The sequence below is a fragment of the Ambystoma mexicanum genome, chromosome 7q, assembly GCF_040938575.1.
Source record: "Ambystoma mexicanum isolate Mex_15411 chromosome 7q, UKY_AmexF1_1, whole genome shotgun sequence".
Classification (NCBI taxonomy): Eukaryota; Metazoa; Chordata; class Amphibia; order Caudata; family Ambystomatidae; genus Ambystoma; species Ambystoma mexicanum.
In genome coordinates this window covers 463,520,026-463,530,401 of record NC_090941.1, presented here as the reverse complement: position 1 = coordinate 463,530,401, position 10,376 = coordinate 463,520,026, and positions in this window count along the sequence as shown.

Below are 10,376 nucleotides of genomic sequence, written 5' to 3'. Positions count from 1 at the left end.
AAGATCTCAGGAGGTGATGCAGGCTGGTTCTTATGTACAGTGTAGTCCCCAAGCATCTACAAAGGAATGTCCACACACTATTTTAGTGATAGCACAATCTTTATATAAATAAGCTCAAGTTATGTACACAATCACAATAACACACTTTATGCTCAAGTTAATCTAAAATGGTAAATATATGCAATTTCTATGTGGTACCACAATTACTCTTTGATTCCATTAAAATGCATCAACTGTACTCAGTTCCAATGTCATCCAAATCAGTTAATAATGTGAACCAACAAAAAACATTGGCTGAAAGCAGGTTGGTTAAAACAATAGGCAGAATAATGGGCCTCTACCACTAGGCACAGTTCTGGATGAGGATCCCCCCACCTGTAAATAAAGATATAGCACAACCCCAGTCCTTATATTGTCTATTAGATCTTATTTCCCTCTCGAAAGGTTCTACCAGCCCAGTGTACCTGGAATAGCAGAGTACAATGTCAGGTCATCAACAGATCCTTCTTGAGCAGCTCCCTTTAAGGCAGGTGCCACAGATCATCGAGATCCCATGAGGAAATGGTGAGCAAAGGTGTCGAGGCAGCAGCTTCTGTCATGGCGATGCTCGTCGACGATCGGTCATGGACGTCCTGTGAAGAGGAGTCATGCGGGGCACCTCGATGATGATAGTTTGTTGCCGCAAAGAGTTACTGAAGAACTTTGGCCAAGCATTGGCATCGAGTCGTCGGCGTCTTTGTGGTGTTTGGGTGGCAGGAAACCCACCAGCGGGTTCTCATCAGTGGGTCAGTGGCCTTGACTTTCTCCGGCGGGACAAAACAGTCGTCAGTGATGAGCGAGGGAGTCCTTCATTCAACGTGTTCTTAATCAATGGAGCGTTGCGGCTCCGGTCGATGATGATCGTCGTTGATGGTAATGGACTTCATTGTCCATGCGCTTTGCTTCGTGATTCCGCGGCGGTCTTCATCTCCGGTCGGCAGCCTTTTCAGGACTGACTTCCAGGGTTCTTAGGCCAAGTTTAGCTGGTGCACGATGGTCCCTCGTAGCTCAGGGAGAGGTCTCCTAGCCAGGTCCTCTCTTGGATCACTTCCTTGAAGGCACAGCAGTTTTCAGATTGGCAAAGGACAGCAGCAGCAGTTCTCCTTCTTCCAGTGCAGTGGGCTTCAAGGTTAAGCATCAAGTATGAACTTCAGCTTCTGACTGATTTCCATCAGTGAGAGGTCCCCAGATATACTGTTTGGTCCCTCATTCACTCTGCTGGGTCACACTCAGGCTACCAATCACTCAGAAGGGCATTCATGCAGGCAGGCAGTCAATCAGGCTCACAGTGCATTCAGGGCATTCTCCTCCCTTCAGATACTCACAACAAGGAATGGGTATGGGACAATTACCCACCCATTCAGCACTCCACATTGCATTCATACCAGATTCTGGCAGGGCAGAAACCAGACACCCATAACAAGAAGTGCACATTGGTGACACCCTCAATTCACCAAGGTCCCATCTCAAGGGTGTACCCACAATATACAGTCACTAGGAAGGCTCCAGACAGTGTGGCCTGGACTTCCCCCACAATACCATATATGGAACTTCCACCCAAGAGTCAGTCAGGGGTAAGGGACAGAGTCAGGGCTTCACAGGACTATGGGAAAACAAGGTAAAAGACAATCAAAGGTAAGTGACCACAGGGGCCATCTTCTCTCCTATCAGGAATCAACTGATTCTAAAGACGGGGCCTGGGTATCCCAAAATGTAGGACACTCAGAGCACCTGTCAAATTCAGCATGGAGCTGCCAACAGCCCCTACCCAGCTCTGTGTGCCACACACAGGTGCCAAAAAACATACACTAGGGGCACAGGGTTGTACCTCCACCTGTGGGTGCCATAAGGGTATCCCAAGGCTCTGTACACCAAACCAAAATGAGGAAGAGCTGCACTGCCAGGAGTCTCACAAGGACTCCTGGGCAGAAGACAATACAGAACACACATGAAAAAGGACTGCAGAACAAAGACAGGGAGGCCCTGTCCCTCCAATGCATTTCCAGCATCACACCCATCAAGGAGTCTGACACTAGGAACATGTCAATCCGTGACAAGCTATCGCGCAGGGTCCTCCAGACATCCCTCAACCCCAATGATGTCATCTGAGTAAGCAGTCTGCTGGCCACATGTGACAAGGATATGGAGGACGTCCCTTTTCTGTTCTGTCCCACATCCCGAATCAGATTCATATCTCCCTCCCATATGATCGGAATCCCCATGAATCCCATTGAAATGGATACCACCTCATAAAAAAATTCAGGGGTGTCAACGTTGGGGCAGTATGTATTTACCAAAAGATACTCAAAACCAGTGAATATGCAATGCAAAATGACGTATCTACCCGATATAGGTCGATATAGTTCTTTTTCAGGGTGAGCTTAAACGATTTATGGACCAGTGTCAAAGCCCCCCTCGCATGGGATGAATAGGTAGTAAAAAACCTATTTGGCCCCCAAGTTGGCGCTATACCATTTGCCGCTCCTCTTGTGGCATGAGTCTCTTGTAACAGGAGCATCTTCGCACCATTTCTTTGCACATATGCAATAATTCTGCGTGCTTTAGTGACATTTCACAACCCTCTAATGTTCCAAGACATCAATTTGATCTCCCTCTCACACTTCAGGGGGTATCCTACAGTTTACGCACCTGTTCATCCGATATCATGTCTGTATTACCCCTGTGTACATCTTCAACCATGCACCCTGCCGCCAAATATATTCCAATTTCTGTTATTCCCAAAACTGTACTACTGCCTTCACCATCCTGCCGTACCCCCAGTCGCCGCTCCTATTGTACTGGTACGGCCGTCTCGGTCCCGTGTTTTGCGATACGACAAGTATTCTGGTTTGTAACAATCAAACAAACCTCCCCTCCCCTACCGACACCCACATCTTCTCCCAGTAGAACCATGCCTCCCTTCCTCTCTGCCCTCCCCAACCAAGCAGTGTAAGCACCCCTCCCTCCTACCTGCTGCCTGTCCGGTCAGCCCACCCCAACTTGGCCTCCCTTCTGTCACCAAACCCAACATAACAATAGCAACTGCTGTGGGGTAAGCTGTTGATGCCCAGACCTGCCATGGGAATATGACATGATGCCATGCTATCACACACATTTTCATACAACGAGACATATGATGTTACCTATGTCCTCACAGGTTTAGTAGATACAACATAGCATGTATTATAAGTATCACTCTCAGTTTGGCGGTGGATCAATTTCAACTTGTTCAGGACTGTCTGGCATCGGAATTTGTGCCTCTATGAACTTAATCGCTTCGTCAGGAACCATGAAGAAGTAAAGCTTTCCATGAAACTGAAATTTTAGTCTGTTCGGGAACAACATGGCATATTGGATGTTAAAGCTGCGGAGCAATTTTTTAACCTCAAGGAATTCACAATGTTCATTCTGCACTGCTATGGAAATATCTGTAAAGAGTCTAAATACTAAGTCATCGCATTTGAACTTTATCATTTTCATGTCTTTCACCAATGTTGCAACCGTGCACTGGAGGTTCTGTACAGTGTCCTCTGTTGCCCCGAAACGTGTCTCGGCTTCCGTTATCCGTCCAGATTCCCTGGCTATTTGAGTTCTCATGGAAGCAACATTGGCCGTAATGTCATCGAGCATCTCATGGACAGCAGCAAAACCCTTTGCCTTAGCTTTCATTATGTGTGTGAGATCTGAGGGTGGAGATGGCTGAACCTGTGATCGGGTCATGTCCAAAGTTGATGCAGTCTATGGGGCAGCCCTGGTGTTAGCCATTGTAAATCTGTCAATTGCTCCTGTCGTCTTCCTGCTGCCCACACACTTAGGCATGGCCTCACAAGTAGTGGCCGCGGGCCACACATCTGCCTACATCTACTAGGTTCCACAGGTATGCACACTGTTTCGACCGTTCTTCAGAATAGTTCACAGTTCAGCACAGAGTATGCTGATGCAGATTGAATTGCTGGCCCAAATGGTGTCAGCTCCCACTTTGACACCCCCGCTCCTCAGGTGCCACATAGCAAGGGGGCTCCGCCACGTGTAAGCCCACTGCACCAATACTTCTCCCAGTGGCAAGATGGCTAGGCTATAAGGGGCTGAGTTCTCCCCAAGCGTGTCAAAATCCCAATGTCATAGTTCACAAGCGAGGATCAGGGGACAGTAATGATGAACCCATGCCCACAACACAGTTCCACACAGTGGGAGTCCAAGGTGCGCAGGGCTCCAGGGCTAGCCCAGAGAGGTTAGTGAACCTAAGACTCACCAGAATTAGATGTGCAAGTACAGCTGTGCAACACACGATGACCGCGCATTGGGATCTGGAAAGTATTTTTATGTGTTTGTGTTTTTTTTAAATATATTTTTATTTGTATAGTGACATTGTGTGTGAAATATCACTGGCCATGGCCAGTGAGACATTAGGCATTTGGGATGCTTACCCATTCCGTAAGTGTGTTTTTTGGTTTATTTTAGACAAAAGACTGGAAATTATACCTTTTTCATGACATCAATAAAGTGTTCATACATAATATGAAATCCTCTCATTTCACAGAAGTCTGAGTACACGATGGGTACATTCATGAACATTTTTAAGAGAAATATATTTTAAAAGCAGTGAGGAACAGTGAAGGAATTGTGTAACAATCTGTATGTTTTTTTTCAATCCACCTTGTTTTTTTTCCCCAACGATCAAATGGTTCTCATAAGTGAAGACGAGTTAGTGTCTGTTTTATTTTTTTATCCAGTGACCCAATGATTACTATGCGTGATGAGAACAACAGTGTACTGCACACCAATGGTTTTTATATAGTGCATTTCATGCACTACATATGATGAGCAAAAAATTAAATGTATTCATAACTGTATCAGCGCGGTGCAGTGCATTGTGTTGTGTTGTATTGCGGTGCAAATATCTCGGAAACAATGCATCCTAGTACCTTGAAACATTCCTTGCAAGGAGATACTTAAAATTTGCTTTGTCCAGTCCTTCAACAGCCACATTGAAATCTGGGGAAAGGTGTGCTGTGTCTAAATGTCATGTATCCAGTAAAGTCCAGAGGGACCTAACAGGTACCTATACAAATGAGGGTGAAATGGTGTGGACGTGTAAAAGGAACAATCAAGCCTTTGAATGTTGGTATAATTTTTGTTAATGAACCCGCTTGATCGAGCCTGGTTTGCATGGATGTGCCTGTGTATAGATCTTTTATTACTGAAAGCAAATCCTTTGGGCACACCCTTATTTCCAGTTTAGCCCACAGGGTCTCTCGGTTTATGCTATCAAAAGCATGTTCCAGGTCTATACAAGCTAAGTATATTTTAGAGGATCCCTTTCTTGCTCTTATCTTCAACAGGTTGATTAATAGGAGGTTCAGGTTGCAACCTACTTCTTTGACTAAGCCCGTCGAACGGCAGTCGTTACATCCTGTTTGTGTAGTCCAATCATTCAGACATTCACCAGGGAGGTGAATAGTTTCCCCAAAACATCTAGTATAGCAATCGGCCGATAGTTTGTAAGGGTCATTTCTGTCTCCCTTTTTGAATATCATCACCAGCACAGCAGTTTTCCATGATTGTGGGACTTGGCCTCTTGACAGGTTTCTCTGAAACAATACCACACAGAAGTCAGCCCAGGCCTCCGGAGCAGATCTCAGCATCTCGTTAATCAAGTTGCCTGGGCCAGGGGCACGTGATCTGCTCACCTTCTTTATTTGGGATATGACATATTATATGTGTGTCTTCATACTCAGCTTTGGATGAATATTTGGTGACATATTTGGTATTCTGCTGAATACCAAATATGCCATTTCAGTACACTCGTAGCGAGGGGTACAGGAGAGAGTGGAGAGTAAGGGTAGAAGTAGAGAGGGAGCAGAGAGGAGGTGGTTGAGAGGAGAAAGAGAATGAGGAGCAGGAGTTTGGGGAGGGAATTGAGAAGGAGGGGGAGATGGAAAAAAGAAACAGGTGGAGGTTTAGAGATAGAGAAGGAGGGGAATAAAAAAGGTAAATACAATTAGATACCTATAATTCTCAGGGCCCTAATGAGATTCCTGGCTTGGTGTAAAGGGCCTAGAACCCAGCAAAGGCCCAGTTGGGGAGATGGGCCATGAGGTACCAGGATGAGTGCCCATACCATTATGGCAAAGGGGACTGAAAGAGTTGGACACCTGTCTGCCATCTGGAAGATTAAGAGCACCCAGGTTGGGTGTTCCACGTCAGCTACAAGTCATAGAGGAAGAAGGAACACTATAAATCCCAGAGACTGTGAGGGACTGGTTTTCAAATCAAGATGGCATTTGTGATTAATGGGATGAGAAGGGGGAAATAGAACAGGGGCAATGTGCTGGTCTTAGAAGCAAGACCACGCAGAGCAACAGAGTTTTGAATCCCAGATCCGCCCTTAGAAATTGAACTCAGGTACGGCATTAGGTACGTTATAAAAAAACTATTAAATAAATACATAAATAAGGTGTTTTGGGAAGGACACCAACCTCAAGTACCTTCAACCATGCAAGTTGGGGTATAAAACATAAAACAACCACAGCAGTTTACCAATCACAGGATACTTCAGACTTCTGTGACTAGTCTTGTGCCAATTGCAATTTTCCCAGTGTTGTGTCAGTGTGTTATATTTCAGGAGCTGGAAAATAGCTCAAAGTAACACAATGTGTCCATATTCAGTTGACTCTACCATAATCTCATTGTTAATATTTATGTCCAGCGCCTACCAATGAGGATATTTGGGATAGTGCTTTGGAACACCGCCAAAGTGCAGGACACAACACAATTCAGGCTTTCATACCTGCATGTCTTATGCTGCTATACTTTTATGGGGGTCAGACCACTTTGGTGAATCTGGAGGTTTTCTCTCTTATTCCCTGGGTGAGCTCCCCCCCCCCCTTTGATGCTAGGCATGTAACCCTGGTAGGGTTTTGGGAAGGTTTTGGGAAGGTATTGGGCTTAAATATGATTTTGGTGGTCTGGAAATAAGGGTGCCGGTAGCAACGTACCAGCACCCTTTCCAGACCACCACACTCAGACTTTGCGGGCAGGGGCCATTATGCATGTTTGACCTGCCAGGCATAACGACCCTGGTAGGCAGAGTTTTCACAGAAGCACATTCACCGCAGACAATGGTGCCGTTGCTTACGTGAACCCATTCCATGGAGTCCTGCAGAACTCCAGAGGAATGGGAACTTCCCGAATCCGCCACCTGATTTCCCTGGCCACCGGGACTTGTAATGTCCCGGTGGCACCGGGATATCAGGTGGAGGATTCAGTGTTAGTAGGACGGTGGCAAAACTCCAGTAGCACCACCAGATTACTGCCATCCTCATAATGAGACCCATTGTCGGCATACATGGGAATACCAGGAGTGGATCTATCTGCAAGTTGTGGAACTACAAATAATGTAGGAAATATGGCTAAACAGTTGGCTCAAGACAATGCTGATATTTCAAGGGGCTGCACATTCAAACACAAGCCTTTGTATCTGATAACAATGATAAAATGACTTACTCACTTGAATGCAGGGCCGATATGCAGAGGCGAGTCTCTGACATACTTATGTAATTAGGAGGCAGAGCCATGCTGCCGAGCAGAGCTAGCTTTAGTGCGGAGAAGAACCTGGAAGGAGGCCAAGATGGAGACACAAAGAGACTCCAGAAGAGAATCCCGAGTGGGAGAGGGACTTGGTCGACGAGGCACAGGGTTGTGTGGAGTTGGCAAGGTTGAGCGGAGCCGACTGAGAGGAAAGGTGTGACCAAACACACAATGTGGTGGGCTTGGAGCACAAGAAACAGTATTGAACTCTGATAGCGAAAGGGAAATGAGTCCCCTACTCATACCACAAGAAACCAAAGGAACAAGGTGGTGAGCGTGGAAACACTCACGTTGGCATACCAGAAAGAATGCTGAGGATACGTGGAGAACGCCAGTGTCAGTGTACCAGAGCAACTTCGAGGGTGCAGGACATGCTATAGAGAGGGTACATGGGTTCCTGCCAGTCGAGGGGGGCAGAGAGACTAAACCCAGTCGAGGGGAGAAATAACAAACAGTACAAAACTGTATGAGGGTTAACAAGGTCCAGAAGGGGAACTAGGTACATAATAAGAGTGGTTGCAGGAACCCCGAAAACCTGAGGCTTAGAATCAACCAAATGCCTCAAAGGCCCAAGCAGAAACCTGGAGAAAGATACTCCGGGAGGAGATTTGCATATCCCTATGGATTGAATGAGAATCTGGGAACAAGAGAGTCACTGGAGCAAGCAGGGCCCTATAAACCATAGCTATAATCAGCCTTAGGGAAAAGCAGATTCAAGCAAGACTGAGCTTTCATGGGGAGAGACCCACATAGTTGGTGGAGGATGATTAAGGAAACAGTCCTTCATCTACAATTTTTGAGAGAATTAACTTTCTTTGGAACTTGGAAATTCAGGCTAGGTATATATGAGAAAAACCCTTTTCTTTATTTTTTAAACTGTGACAAGATGGAAATGAATTGAAAAACTCGAAAACAACGATCTCCTGATAAAGAAACAGAATACTAGAAGCGATTACTGGAATCTCTAAGAGACAGCAGATTAAAGAACACTAGGACAACCTATTTTCGCCACTTTCCCTTTTTGGTTATTGTTTTAAGTGGTAGGGACAGTTTAGAAGTTAGAATTTGGACCAAGGACAAGCATTATTATGTTGACTAATATTGACGAGCACCCTTATCTTAGTTTGGTTGGTACTGAACTTCCGTATTAGCACTGGGTTAAGTGAGGCCTTTTCGTTAAGTTAAATAAAAGCATTGTAAACCGAACATGTCTTGTCATCCGAGTCTTTCTTCTGGTATGCCACACCACTGTCTTTCAAATATTTGAACCAACCCCTACATCATTGTAGCTCTGTCCCTTAAATAGAAAGGAATGACCATGGAGTGGGTCTATTTGCTCATGAAGGTGCCTGTACTTCACGTCAGCTATCCTAGCAATGAGTGCACACATTTGTCTACCAGTCCTGGTGAATGTGACGGAACAGGGTTCAAACTGGAGTGACTGCCTCTATCTTGAAAGATTTGTTCACCATAAGCAGTTGATGCCAAAGTGGGAACACATGTTTTCCAATCACAAGGGGTGACTCAGCAGCAATTCAATGCAGGCCACAGTATGGGAGAATGCAATTCAGTGTTTGGGAGCAGGACGTACATTGGTGTGGAGGGTCAACGTCAATAATAATGGATCCTGTTTTGGTGGGGTAGGACCAAACACAGAATACAAATTGATGCTTTATTCATCAGATATCTGTATCCTGTATCCTATTTTAAAGGTTCAAGAAAAGAAGGTCAGAGGCCCTCGGACTGGACAGCATAAAGGATGTGCTATGCACTGGGATTAGGGAAATAAGGGTCGAGACCCTCACTTTCGACAGCATAATGGGTGTGCTATGCACTAGCACCAAATTGATATTTTAGGGGTCAGGAAAAAAAGGTCAGTGACCCTCAGACTGGACAGCATAGTGGGTGCACTATGCACTAACACAAAATGGTAATTTTAGGGGTCAGAAAAAAAGGTCAGAAACCCTCAGACTGGACAGCATAATGAGTGTGCTATGCACTAACACAACATTGATATTTTAGGTGTCAGGAAAACAAGTTGAGAGACCCTCCACACAATGACTAGTTTATGGATCAGGGAAACAAGGTCAGAAACCCTCAGATGGACAGCATAATGGTCATAGTCCCTTAGACTGGACAATATTCAGAGGTAACTAAAGATAGGCGCTGGATGGGTATAATAATTATGAATACATGTTCGTATTGGCAAAATGTCATGAGTGCTACACAAAAAACAGTAAGGGAAGGTTTAAAAAAATATTGGGTAAGACAAATGAAAGAGAAATGGGCACTGACTAGGGAGGCAGAAATTGAGGTATGAAAACCCATTCCCCATGGCTTGGGCAAGAAATTGGAAAGTATGCAGTGTTATGTGCACAATAAGCGGTACATGTCTCAAAAGATTTCAACTGATTGAGTTTTCTGTGTGTACAAAATACATCCTCGTTTTCATGCCATATTTTGTAAATACAGGATGTGCTTTTCTGAATACAGGATGTGTGGCAATTTGGGCAGAATTTGGGCAGATCACACGTCAGATCCTAATCATCTGAATGGCTATGTTGATACATTTCCGAACGTGCATTACCTGATGCACATACAAAGTTGTGTTTCCTTGTTTGCAGAGCAAAACACAAAACACAATAAACCACCACATTATACATCTGCTCCTTTGAACTGCCTAGATGAAGACAAATTCCATAATGAACTTATGAATAGTATGGTCCATGCTCTTCAATAGCTTGAAA